The sequence below is a fragment of the Capra hircus genome, chromosome 11 (assembly GCF_001704415.2).
Source record: "Capra hircus breed San Clemente chromosome 11, ASM170441v1, whole genome shotgun sequence".
Taxonomy (NCBI): Eukaryota; Metazoa; Chordata; class Mammalia; order Artiodactyla; family Bovidae; genus Capra; species Capra hircus.
In genome coordinates this window covers 10,624,218-10,636,021 of record NC_030818.1, presented here as the reverse complement: position 1 = coordinate 10,636,021, position 11,804 = coordinate 10,624,218, and positions in this window count along the sequence as shown.

Below are 11,804 nucleotides of genomic sequence, written 5' to 3'. Positions count from 1 at the left end.
TCTCCAGGCAAGAATGCTGGAGTGGGTTGCCATTTCCTTCTCCACTGAACTTGCCTCTCTTGAGTCTCTTGCACTGGCAGGTGGGTTCTTTATCACTAAGGCCACCTGTAAGTAAAATTTCTTATGAAGAATTTTTTTAAAAAGATACCATGAAAACAATTTTAAAAGAAGTGACAAACTAGGAATAAATACTTGCAGTATTCATGACATTCAAAATGTTAATATCTTAAGTGTATAAAGAATTATTATAAATCAATAAGAAAAGTTTAGGCATCTAATAAAAATGCATCCAACAGGCAATTTACAAAAGAAGAAATACAAGTTGATAATAGACAAGAAAATATACATAAAAACCAAACAAATGCAAATTTAAACCCTGTACAGCACATTTCTCACCTATTAGATTGTGAAAACTAAAAGGTTTGATTCTCCACACTGAAGAAAGAGGTGACAGACATCCATACTAAAAACAGCCCTCAGAGCAAAAATATTAAACCCACACAGGCTACACAGGGACAATCCCACATAAAAATAGCCCTTCAAGACCACAAGAGATAATCGTTTCTCCTAAACTCATGGAATAAGAGAAATAGAAGCAAAATGAAGAAGCAGAGGAACCACTCCCAATTAAAAGAACAAGAGAATTCCCCTCAAAGAACAGACAAAGCAGACCTCTTCAGTCTAAAAGGCACAGAATTCAAAAAGGAGATAATAAAAATACCGATGGAATTTAAAAAAGCTGTTGATAAAAATGCAGATTACTGTTAAAAAAAAGAACTAAAAACTTTAAAGAGAAGCCAAGAAAAATTCATTTGCCAAGACAAAAGCTGAGCTAAAGACAATAAATAGCAGATTCAATAACGCAGGAAAATGAATAAGTGATCTGGAAGAATAGAAAAAAAGACAAATGAAAGTGGTATAAAAGTCCTATGGGATAATATAAAGCATGACAATCTATGCATAATAAGGATCCTAGAAGGAGAAAGGGGATCAAAACATATTTGAAGAAATTATGACTGAAAACTTCCCAAACCTAAAGAAGGAAACAGATATCCAGGTATAAGAAGCACAGAGGATCTTAAACAAGATGAACCCAAGCAGATCTACATCAAGACGTATTGTAGTTAAAATGGCAAAAGTTAAAGAAGACTCTAAAGGCAGCAAGAGAAAAACAAACAGTTAATCACGGGAACCCCCATGAGGCTCTCAGCTGATTTCTCTTCAGAAATGTTGCAGACCAGAAGGGAAGATGGATTTAAAGTCCTGAAAGGAATCTAGGATACTCTACCCAGCAAGACTGTCATTTAAAATAGAAGGAGAGAGAAAGAATTTCTCAGATAAGCAAAAACTAAAAGAATACCACAATACTAAACCTATCATAAAAGAAATATTGAAAGGTCTTCTCCAAATAGAAAAGGAAGAATATAAAGAAAAGAGAAAATCACAGTTGGAAAGTATATCACTTAAATAAGCCAGTGTACAGATTTTTAAAAAAAGTTTAATTTGTGAAAGTGATGATAACCAGAATGAATAGCAGAAGGACAAACACGAAAATGTAAAAGAGGACATCAAAATCATAAACCATGGTGGATGAGAATAAGAAAATGTACATTTATGTACATTTATGTATGTATTTTAGAATGTGCTTGAGCCTACATGACTATCAGTCTGAAGGAAGTAGACGTAATAACGGGTTAACATACTTGAAAAACAGGATAACCACAGATCAAAAACACACAACACATTCACAAAAACGAAAAAGAAGAGAACACAAGCATAATGCAAAAGAAAATCATCATATCACAAAAGGAAAAAGAAAGGAACAAGAAGAAATATAAAATCAGCTGGTAAACTAGGTTTAAAATGGCAAAAAATACATATCTATCAATAATTACCTTGGGGACTTCTCTGATGATCCAGTGGCTAAGACTCTGTGTTGCCAATTCAGGGGACCCAGGTTTGATTCCTGGCCAGGGAAATAGATCCTACCTGCTGCAACTAAAGATATAATGTGCCACAGCTAAAATCTGGTGCAGCCAAATAAATAAAAATTTAAAAATTACCTCAAATATCAATGGACTAAATGCTCCAGTTAAAAGACACAGAGTGACAGATTGGATTAAAAAAAACAACAACAACCAAGAGCCGACAATATGGTGTCTACAAGAGACCCACTTTAGGGCAAAGGATACACATAGATTGAAAGTGAAGGGATGAAGAAAGATAATTCATGCAAATGAAAATGACAAGGAAGCAGGGGTCACAATACTTAGACAAAATAGACTTTGAAGCAAAGACCATAAAGAAAGGTTTTTAAAAAGAGAGCTCCAAACCAAGATCTAACAGGACTCAAGAATTCTAGTGAATTCAAGTATAATTCTAGAATGGTGAAGGAGGTTTCAGGCATAGTTTGATTATACTATCTCTTAAACTCATCCAACTCTCCTTGCTGTAAAACCATGATTATCTGGCCACTTCTGATAGTCTGGATCAAGGGTTGGTGAACTGTGTCTTAAAGGGCCAGACCATAAATATTCTAGGCTTGCAGGCCACTTGGTCTCCGTGGAAGCCAGTTAGCTTCTGTGGCACCACAGAATAGCCAGAGACATTGCATAAACATGGGAATGGCCACATTCCAAGAAGATGATGTTTGCAAAAACAGGTGGCCGACTTGAAGGCTGCAGTTTTCAGCCCCTGATCCAGTTGCAGAACCATATTATCTTGGTTTTAAAGAAAATTCTTGCTAATAAAGAAAATTTGTTAGCATTATTCTAGGCTTCTTAATAGGTTATACTTACTGCTAAGTATTAATAACATATGGAACAGAATATCAATCACTCAACTGCTAATATGGCCAGGGAACCAGTCAGTTTAGTGTGAGTGGACATAAATCAGTGTTCTGGATTTTGATCCTCACAGCACCTAAAGAGGCCCAAAGTGGGCCGGTATACCTCCCTATCTGTGAGACACTATGGCTACCACTGAAGAATGAGCTCTAAGAACCCAAAAGTCACCATATTGGGATCGCTAAAAAAAAAAAAAAAAAAAAAAAAAGACAGAATTTGGAATAAAAATTGAGGGAATGTAAGTCAGTGCAAAAACATCCTGACAATCAGTAAAATATGTGTGCTGACAAAAATTCAATAACATGTTTGGAGAAGAAAGATACCAAGTATTAGAAGTGGTAAACCAAATTCTGGTCCCAAAGAGGCCTTAATACTAAATCTAGAAGCTAATGATTAAACTAAAAGGGCAAAACAAAATACAAGGGCATTAGTATAACTGGCCACTTAGCTTACTGAAAGGTAAGTAAAGAATCCACCTGCCAATGCAGGAAATGCAGGTTCGATCCCCGGGTCAGGAAGATCCCCTGGAGAAAAAATGGCAAAACACTCCAGTATTCTTGTCTGGGAAATCACATGGACAGAGGAGCCTGGCAGGCTACAGTCCACAGGGTCCCAAAAGATTTGGACACGACTTAGCGGCTAAACAACAACAAACATGTAAGTTATAGATAGCACAAGAGGATAACTGCAAGCTAACTCCCAAAATGCAATTAAGAATTAACACATTAAGTAGACCAGTCATCTGCAGAAATGATACAAACCGAAAAATGTTTGGTATCTGCTGCTGCTGCCGCTGCTAAGTCACTTCAGTCATGTCTGACTCTGTGCGACCCCATAGACAGCAGCCCACCAGGCTCCCCCGTTCATGGGATTTTCCAGGCAAGAGTACTGGGGTGGGTTGCCATTGCCTTCTCCATTGGTATCAGTTTTAGGAATATCCCAAATCTATTCCAGGTGATCTAGATGATGAGTGGGACATAGTTCTTGATGAAATCAATGGTAGAGTTTGATAAATAACCTGATGAGGTGAGAACCCTGAAATGGTAAGGGCGCAGCTTCTGTTTACTGATAGTTGCCACAGAACCCTTACCATACACCAGAAGCTTTACACACATGATTTCATTTAATCCTCAAAATAGTCATATGAAGAAACACTGTTTATTGATGAGAAAATTAAAGCTTGCCTAAAGTTAATAGTAAGGGGCAGAGCTGTGATTCAAACCCAGACCAGGACTCCACAACTAACTGTATTTTTCAAGTGGATCATCTGTAGAACTCTATTCTGCAATATTTTAAGATATGCTTTTAAGAAATGTTCTAAGGGTAAATCAGTTGGGAAATTCTGAATGTTTACTGACTCTAGGACTTCTCTGAGCCTTTACTATAAATTTAAAAGCCAAGGAAGATAGCAACTGGATTGACTGGCCTTTCTAGACCATCTCTTCCCTTGTCCTTTCTCTTTCTAACTGTACAGAGTGAATAATTAACAGAAAATAATACTTCTAGGATGTGGACTAGATATTGTAGGAGTATGTAATTAGGGGGCTCAAAAATGCCTGGATTTGAAACTTAGCATTTAAAATAAATGTTTTTATGTAAAAACAAAATTAAAATAGAGCTTTTCAAAAAGATTAAACTTAAAGAAATACATTGGATAATAGCTACAGTATAGAATACGCTCTAAGAGTAGGAGTAAAAGCTGTTTGGCTCCCCTTGGTTGTTTGATTCAAAAAAGATCTGAGTTGTAAACAAGCAGAGGATGATGCAATTTCTGATATAATTAAAACTGGGTAAGCCACTGGAAAAAAAAAAAAAAAAAGGGTTGATGCTCTCCAGTTATGCTCTAAGAAAATACACATTCTCATACCTAAGTGGGAGAATAAACTGCAGTTACTTTCAGGAGCTCTGGCTTAGGAAAACGAGTTTTAATTAAAATGTGTATTCTATTTAACCAAGAAACTTCTCATTTTGGAATAATCGAAGGGGATAATCCCATATGTATACAAACATAAGTAAAAGCATATTCATCACAGTATTATATATAATAGTGACAAAGTGGGAGCTAGTTGTTACAAGCAATCAGTAAAGGATTAATTTGATAAATACATTGAAATATTTGCAGCCAATAAAACAGATGATGAAAGTCTGAATTTATGGACACAGAAAAAAAAAAGAAATTCCAAGACATTTTGTTAAGTGATTAAAAGTGGAACTTGTTTATTTCTTTGATGTTTCTTGAGTGCCCACATGTGTCAGGCCCTCCTGTAGTCATGGGGGTTACAGAGATGAGCAAAAAAGAAATAAAATTATTGCCTTCCTAGAGCTGACAGTCTAATGACGAATGAAAGATAATAAAAAGTGAAATAAATTTTGTAGTATATAAAGCAGTGTGTACAGTAGAATAAGTGTGTATTTGTATTGAAAAATGTCTGTAAAAGGTTTGGTTCATAATGGTTATCTGTATGGTGGGATTTTTATTTTTCATTTCAGACATCTTTTTCTTGAAATGTTTTTAATTCTTTTTAAATCAGAAGAAAACTAACAAATTTCTATTTTTGACAAAAATGACAAAATTTTATTTTAAAGAGTGTATGAAAAAATGATATTTGTTGTTTTCTTCCTTCAAAGAAATTAAGAGATCAACAACTGTGAAACAGGAGACATTTTTGACATTAAAAAGAAGTGCTCACGTGTAAATCAGAACCACAGTGATGTGAGCAACAGGCTCTCTCTCATTCATTACTAGTGAGAATACAAAATGGTACAGCCACTTTGGAAGGCAGTTTGAAATTTCTTACAAAAGTAAACACACTCTCACCATGTGATCCAGCCATCACACTCCTGGTATTTAATCAAATGAGCTGAAAACATTATATCCACACAAAAACCTGCTCAATGATGTTTATAAAGCAGCTTTGTTTATAACTGACAAAACTTGGAAGCATCAAGATGTCTTTCAATAGGTGAATCGATGAACTGTGGTACATTCAGATAATGTGATATTATTCACTACTGAAAAATCAGCTATCAAACCATAAAAAGACATGAAGGAACCTTAAACGCATGTGACTAAGTGAACGAAGCCAGTCTTAAAAGGTTACCTGCTGTACGACACAAACGAAATGACATTTTGGAAAAGGCAAAACTATGGAGACAGTGAAAGGATTGGTGATTGCCAGGGGTTGGAGGGTGGGGAGGGATGAACAGGTGTAGCACAGAGGCTTTTTAGGACAGGGATTCTGTCTTGTATGATACTATGATGATGTATACACGATGTTATATGTTCGTCAAAACTTAGAGAACACACAGCACCTAAAGTGAAGTCTAATATAAACTATGGACTTCAGGTGTCAATGACATGTCATTGCAGGTTCATCAGTTTTAACACATGTACTAGTCTGGTGGGGGATGTTGCTAGTGGGGAAAGCTATGCGTGAGTAGGGATAGGGGATATATGGAAAATCTCTGTACTCTCTGCTCAATTTTTCTATAAGCCTAAACTACTCTAAGAAATAGTCTATTTAATTTTTTAAAAACATACACACAGTGATATACCACTTTACATCCATCAGGATGACCACTATCAAAAAGTGTTGGTGATGAAGTGGAAAAATTAGAACCCTTGTGTACAGTTGGTGGGAATATAAAATGATGTAACTGCTGTGAAAAATAGTGTATCAGTTCCTGAAAAAGTTAAAAAAAGGATTATCATGTGGTCCAACAATTTCACTTCTGAGTACGCACCCAAAAGAATCAAAAGCAGGGTCTCAGACAAGTGTTTGTACACTCATGTTTATAGCAGCAGTATTCAGAGTAACCAGATCTGATAGATAGAGTGCCTGATGAACTATGGAATGAGGTTCGTGACCTTGTACAGGAGACAGGGATCAAGACCATCCCCATGGAAAAGAAATGCAAAAAAGCAAAATGGCTGTCTGGGGAGGCCTTACAAATAGCTGTGAAAAGAAGAGAAGCAAAAAGCAAAGGAGAAAAGGAAAGATATAAGCATCTGAATGCAGAGTTTCAAAGAATAGCAAGAAGAGATAAGAAAGCCTTCTTCAGCAATCAATGCAAGGAAATAGAGGAAAACAACAGAATGGGAAAGACTAGGGGTCTCTTCAAGAAAATTAGAGATACCAAGGGAAAATTTCATGCACAGATGGGCTCGATAAAGGACAGAAATGGTATGGACCTAACAGAAGCAGAAGATATTAAGAAGAGGTGGCAAGAATACACAGAAGAACTGTACAAAAAGGATCTTCACGACCCAGATAATCATGATGGTGTGATCACTCATCTAGAGCCAGACATCCTGGAATGTGAAGTCAAGTGGGCCTTAGAAAGCATCACTACGAACAAAGCTAGTGGAGGTGATGGAATTCCAGTGGAGCTATTTCAAATCCTGAAAGATGATGCTGTGAAAGTGCTGCACTCAATATGCCAGCAAATTTGGAAAACTCAGCAGTGGCCACAGGACTGGAAAAGGTCAGTTTTCATTCCAATCCCAAAGAAAGGCAATGCCAAAGAATGCTCAAACTACCGCACAATTGCACTCATCTCACATGCTAGTAAAGCAATGCTCAAAATTCTCCAAGCCAGGCTTCAGCAATATGTGAACTGTGAACTCCCTGATGTTCAAGCTGGTTTTAGAAAAGGCAGAGGAACCAGAGATCAAATTGCCAACATCCACTGGATCATGGAAAAAGCAAGAGAGTTCCAGATAAGCATCTATTTCTGCTTTATTGACTATGCCAAAGCCTTTGACTGTGTGGATCACAATAAACTGTGGAAAATCCTGAAAGAGATGGAAATACCAGACCACCTAACCTGCCTCTTCAGAAATCTGTATGCAGGTCAGGAAGCAACAGTTAGACCTGGAAACGGAACAACAGACTGGTTCCAAATAGGAGAAGGAGTATGTCAAGGCTGTATATTGTCACCCTGCTTATTTAACTTATATGCAGAGTACATCATGAGAAACGCTGGGCTGGAAGAAGCACAAGATGGAATCAAGATTGGCGGGAGAAATATCAATAACCTCAGATATGCAGATGACACCACCCTTATGGCAGAAAGTGAAGAGGAACTGAAAAGCCTCTTGATGAAAGTGAAAGAGGAGAGTGAAAAAGTTGGCTTAAAGCTCAACATTCAGAAAACGAAGATCATGGCGTCCGGTCCCATCACTCCGTGGGAAGTAGATAGGGAAACAGTGGAAACAGTGTCAGACTTTATTTTTGGGGGCTCCAAAATCACTGCAGATGGTGACTGCAGCCATGAAATTAAAAGACGCTTACTCCTTGGAAGAAAAGTTATGAGCAACCTAGATAGCATATTCAAAAGCAGAGACATTACTTTGCCGACTAAGGTCCATCTAGTCAAGGCTATAGTTTTTCCAGTAGTCATGTATGGATGTGAGAGTTGGACTGTGAAGAAGACTGAGCGCCGAAGAATTGATGCTTTTGAAGTGTGGTGTTGGAGAAGACTCTTGAGAGTCCCTTGGACTGCAAGGAGATCCAACCAGTCCATTCTGAAGGAGATCAGCCCTGGGATTTCTTTGGAAGGAATGATGCTAAAGCTGAAACTCCAGTACTTTGCACCTCATGCGAAGAGTTGACTCATTGGAAAAGACTTTGATGCTGGGAGGGATTGGGGACAGGAGGAGAAGGGGACGACAGAGGATGAGATGGCTGGATGGCATCACTGACTCGATGGACGTGAGTCTGAGTGAACTCCGGGAGTTGGTGATGGACAGGGAGGCCTGGCGTGCTGCGATTCATGGGGTCACAAAGAGTCGGACACGACTGAGCGACTGAACTGAACTGATTCACAGTAACCAAGAAGTGGAAAAAAACTTATCTCCCAATGAAACAAAATGAGGTACATACATGCAATGGAATATTACTCAGCCTTAAAAAGAAAGAACATTCCGATACATGCTACAACATGGACAAACCCTGAAGACATTGTGCTAAGTGAAATAAACCAGTCCCAAAAAGACATATACTGTGATTCCAGGGTTGTCAAATCTGGACAGAAAGTGGAATGGTGACTATCAGGGGAAGCGGGGAGTTGTGGCTTAATGGATACAGTTTCAGTTCTGCAAGATGAAATTGTTCTGGAGATTGCACAACAAAGTGAACATGCTTAACAATAATGAAGTAAACACTTAAAATGGCTAATTTTATGTTATGTGTACTTTACCACAATTAAAAATAAAATAAAAAATAGAAGAACTAAGAATATAATGAAACACAGACAGCAAAAAGGAAAGACTTTACATTAAATGCCAATAAGGCAAATGCTACCAGATAAAGCCAAAAGGTAAATAAATAAAAGTTAAACTGGTGGGAAAATAATTGCAGCTCTTGTGATAAACAAAAGGCTAATGGTATCACTATTGAAATATACCAAGAACTCTTAAAACTCAAGAAAATAAAGACAAACCATACAATTAAAAAAAATAGACAAAGATATGATCTTTCTCAGAGAAAGGTTCCCCCCAAAAGATTAATAAACGGGTCTATTCTCATTGTTTACGAAATAATTTTAAATCTTAATTTCAAAACAAGAAGATGCTAAGTTTCTCCTTTTGGATTAGGAAAAGTTTAAAAGATAGTTCATTGCCACATGGTTCTTTTGGGCACAAAGAGAGCAAGAGAAGCAGAGATGCTCAGTTGGCCAACTGTCCACCAAAAGAAACATCTTAAGATGCAAACACCTGTTTCCATATTTTCCTTTTTTTAAAAAAACTGCATGTATTACTTTTATAATTAGGGGGAAAACTTAACCAATTCTAAGGTGGTGAGCCACATGAAAATTTGTGTTTCCGAAGGTAACAAACTGATGTAATGGACAAAAAACCACTGATACTCAGGGTCTGAAAGAGTGTGAAGGAAGTGGTCTCATATCTTATTGGCAAGAGTGTAAACTAGTACAACCTTTTTGGAAGACAATTTGGCCATATCTATCAATATTTTAAATGTTCCTTGCTTGATCAGACAATTCCACTGTAGGAAATGAACCATATAGATATACTTACACATGCATACAAAGGCACAATATATAAAGTTTTATAAACTGCAGCAGTGTTGGCATAAGTGAAAAATTGGAAATGACTCAAGAACCTATGAATCAGAATACTGGTTAAAATTTTTACTGTATATCCCTACTATGAAAAACTATGTCAGGGTTTTAAAAAATCTATAAACTGATTTGGACAGCCATCCAAGAGTGTTATTAAGAGAACATGGCAAGTTTCAGAACAGTTGCAAAAATGTATGTTATAACGTAATCCCATTTTTATAAAGTAACATAAAAATGGAAGAAAAAATCTGGAAGAAGACTGAAAGAATATACATCATACTGAAAGCATATTAGAACCGTCTCTGACTCAGGTCTGTATGAGATTGTTGGAGGCAATTGCCTTCTAAAACACACATTTTTGTGTTCTTTGAATTTTTTGCATTATTTTTGAAACCAAGGGAAAGAAAGAAGTAGCTGTTTAAGGGTGGGAATCTTCGTACTATAAAAAAATAAAATAAAACTGAGCACCTCCGACAGCTGGCTTGGCCTCCTGCCTCCTCCACCCTTTCTCTCTATCAAAGTCAAGGCAGACTCCAGCCTAAGTATTTCCGACAGGCTTCAGTTTATTCAGATAGTTTTCTCTGAACTCTGGACTGTTTGGACCCAGACTCACAACCAGTTCCCTTTGATTATAGGTTCTTCATTGCTTATAAACTGATTGTGGCAATCAAGGTATGAACTTTCACCCAAGTCACAGTTCGAAATGATTAGAAGAGAATGAAGCCAACCCTGAAACTGTGAAGAGAAAAAACGCCCCCATTAGACCCCTGATCCAGTCAGAGGAGACTCAGGCTCTGTCGCTGCCCAGGGAGGGAGATTAGTGGGGAGCGCATGGCCTGGCGCTGGAGCTCAGCTGTCCCCCAGTCGGGACTGGCAGCACCGTGTCCTTGCTGGACAGCGCCCACCCCATCTGCCGCCCTCATGCTCCACCATCCACAACGAGGGCTTTTCCAGGGACCTGAAAGGCTCAGGAAATCTTCCCGGGGGCCTGGAATTTAGACCTGGCGTTAGGCACTCAGGCCAGTGGTCAAAGATAAGAAAGTATACCTCATGATGGCTACAGTGTCCCTTATATGCCGGGGGCAATCCCAGGTCTCCATGCAAAGCCTTCCCTAGTCTTTCCTCTGGGTCCTCTCAGCAGTGGCCACTCCTTACCCACACCTCTGCCCGCCTCAGTCCTTAATTAGTGAGCAATACAGACCTATACCAGCTGTTGTGCCAGGACCCCCAAAACCACTGGACACTCCACGCAGTGTCTCCAAAATGGACACATTTGTGCCTGGTCTGGTGCAAGCCCACGTCAGCTAAAAGCCAAAGGGCAATGGCGTCCCCACCCGGGAAAACAATCCCGTGTGCCCTCCTCCCCTGCTGCCCCTCACACAGCCCCTAACTTCGGGGCTGAGTCACCTGGGGGCCCAGGACAATGTAAGCAGGTATGCGATGCACATTTCTTCTGGTGACAGGTAGGAACCCTGGGCGTCTGGGTGGGAGGGAAGAGGCTTGTGAAAGACAGAGCTGTACCCCCAGTGTTTCTGATTCGGTCCTGCTGGGTGACACCCGAGGGTCTGCATTTCTAACATGGCCCAGGTCATGCAGTCAGTGCCTTCCAGTCAGCCTGGGGACCACACTCGGGGAACTGCTGGGTTTTAAGGTGGGGCAGAGTCAGGAAGGCCAGTCAGGAAGCTGTGCTGGGCAGGACCAGAGCCTGAAGCAGGGTGGGAGCCCACAGGGGTGGCAGGGAAGAGACAGAGCATTTCCAAGGGGAAGAGGCACCAGAAAGATGCCTGGTGGGTGCGGACATGAGGGAGGGCGAGGCACTTACTAGCTAAAAGGACTGAGAGGAAAGGCTCTGAAGTAGGGAGCCCAGTTGTCACA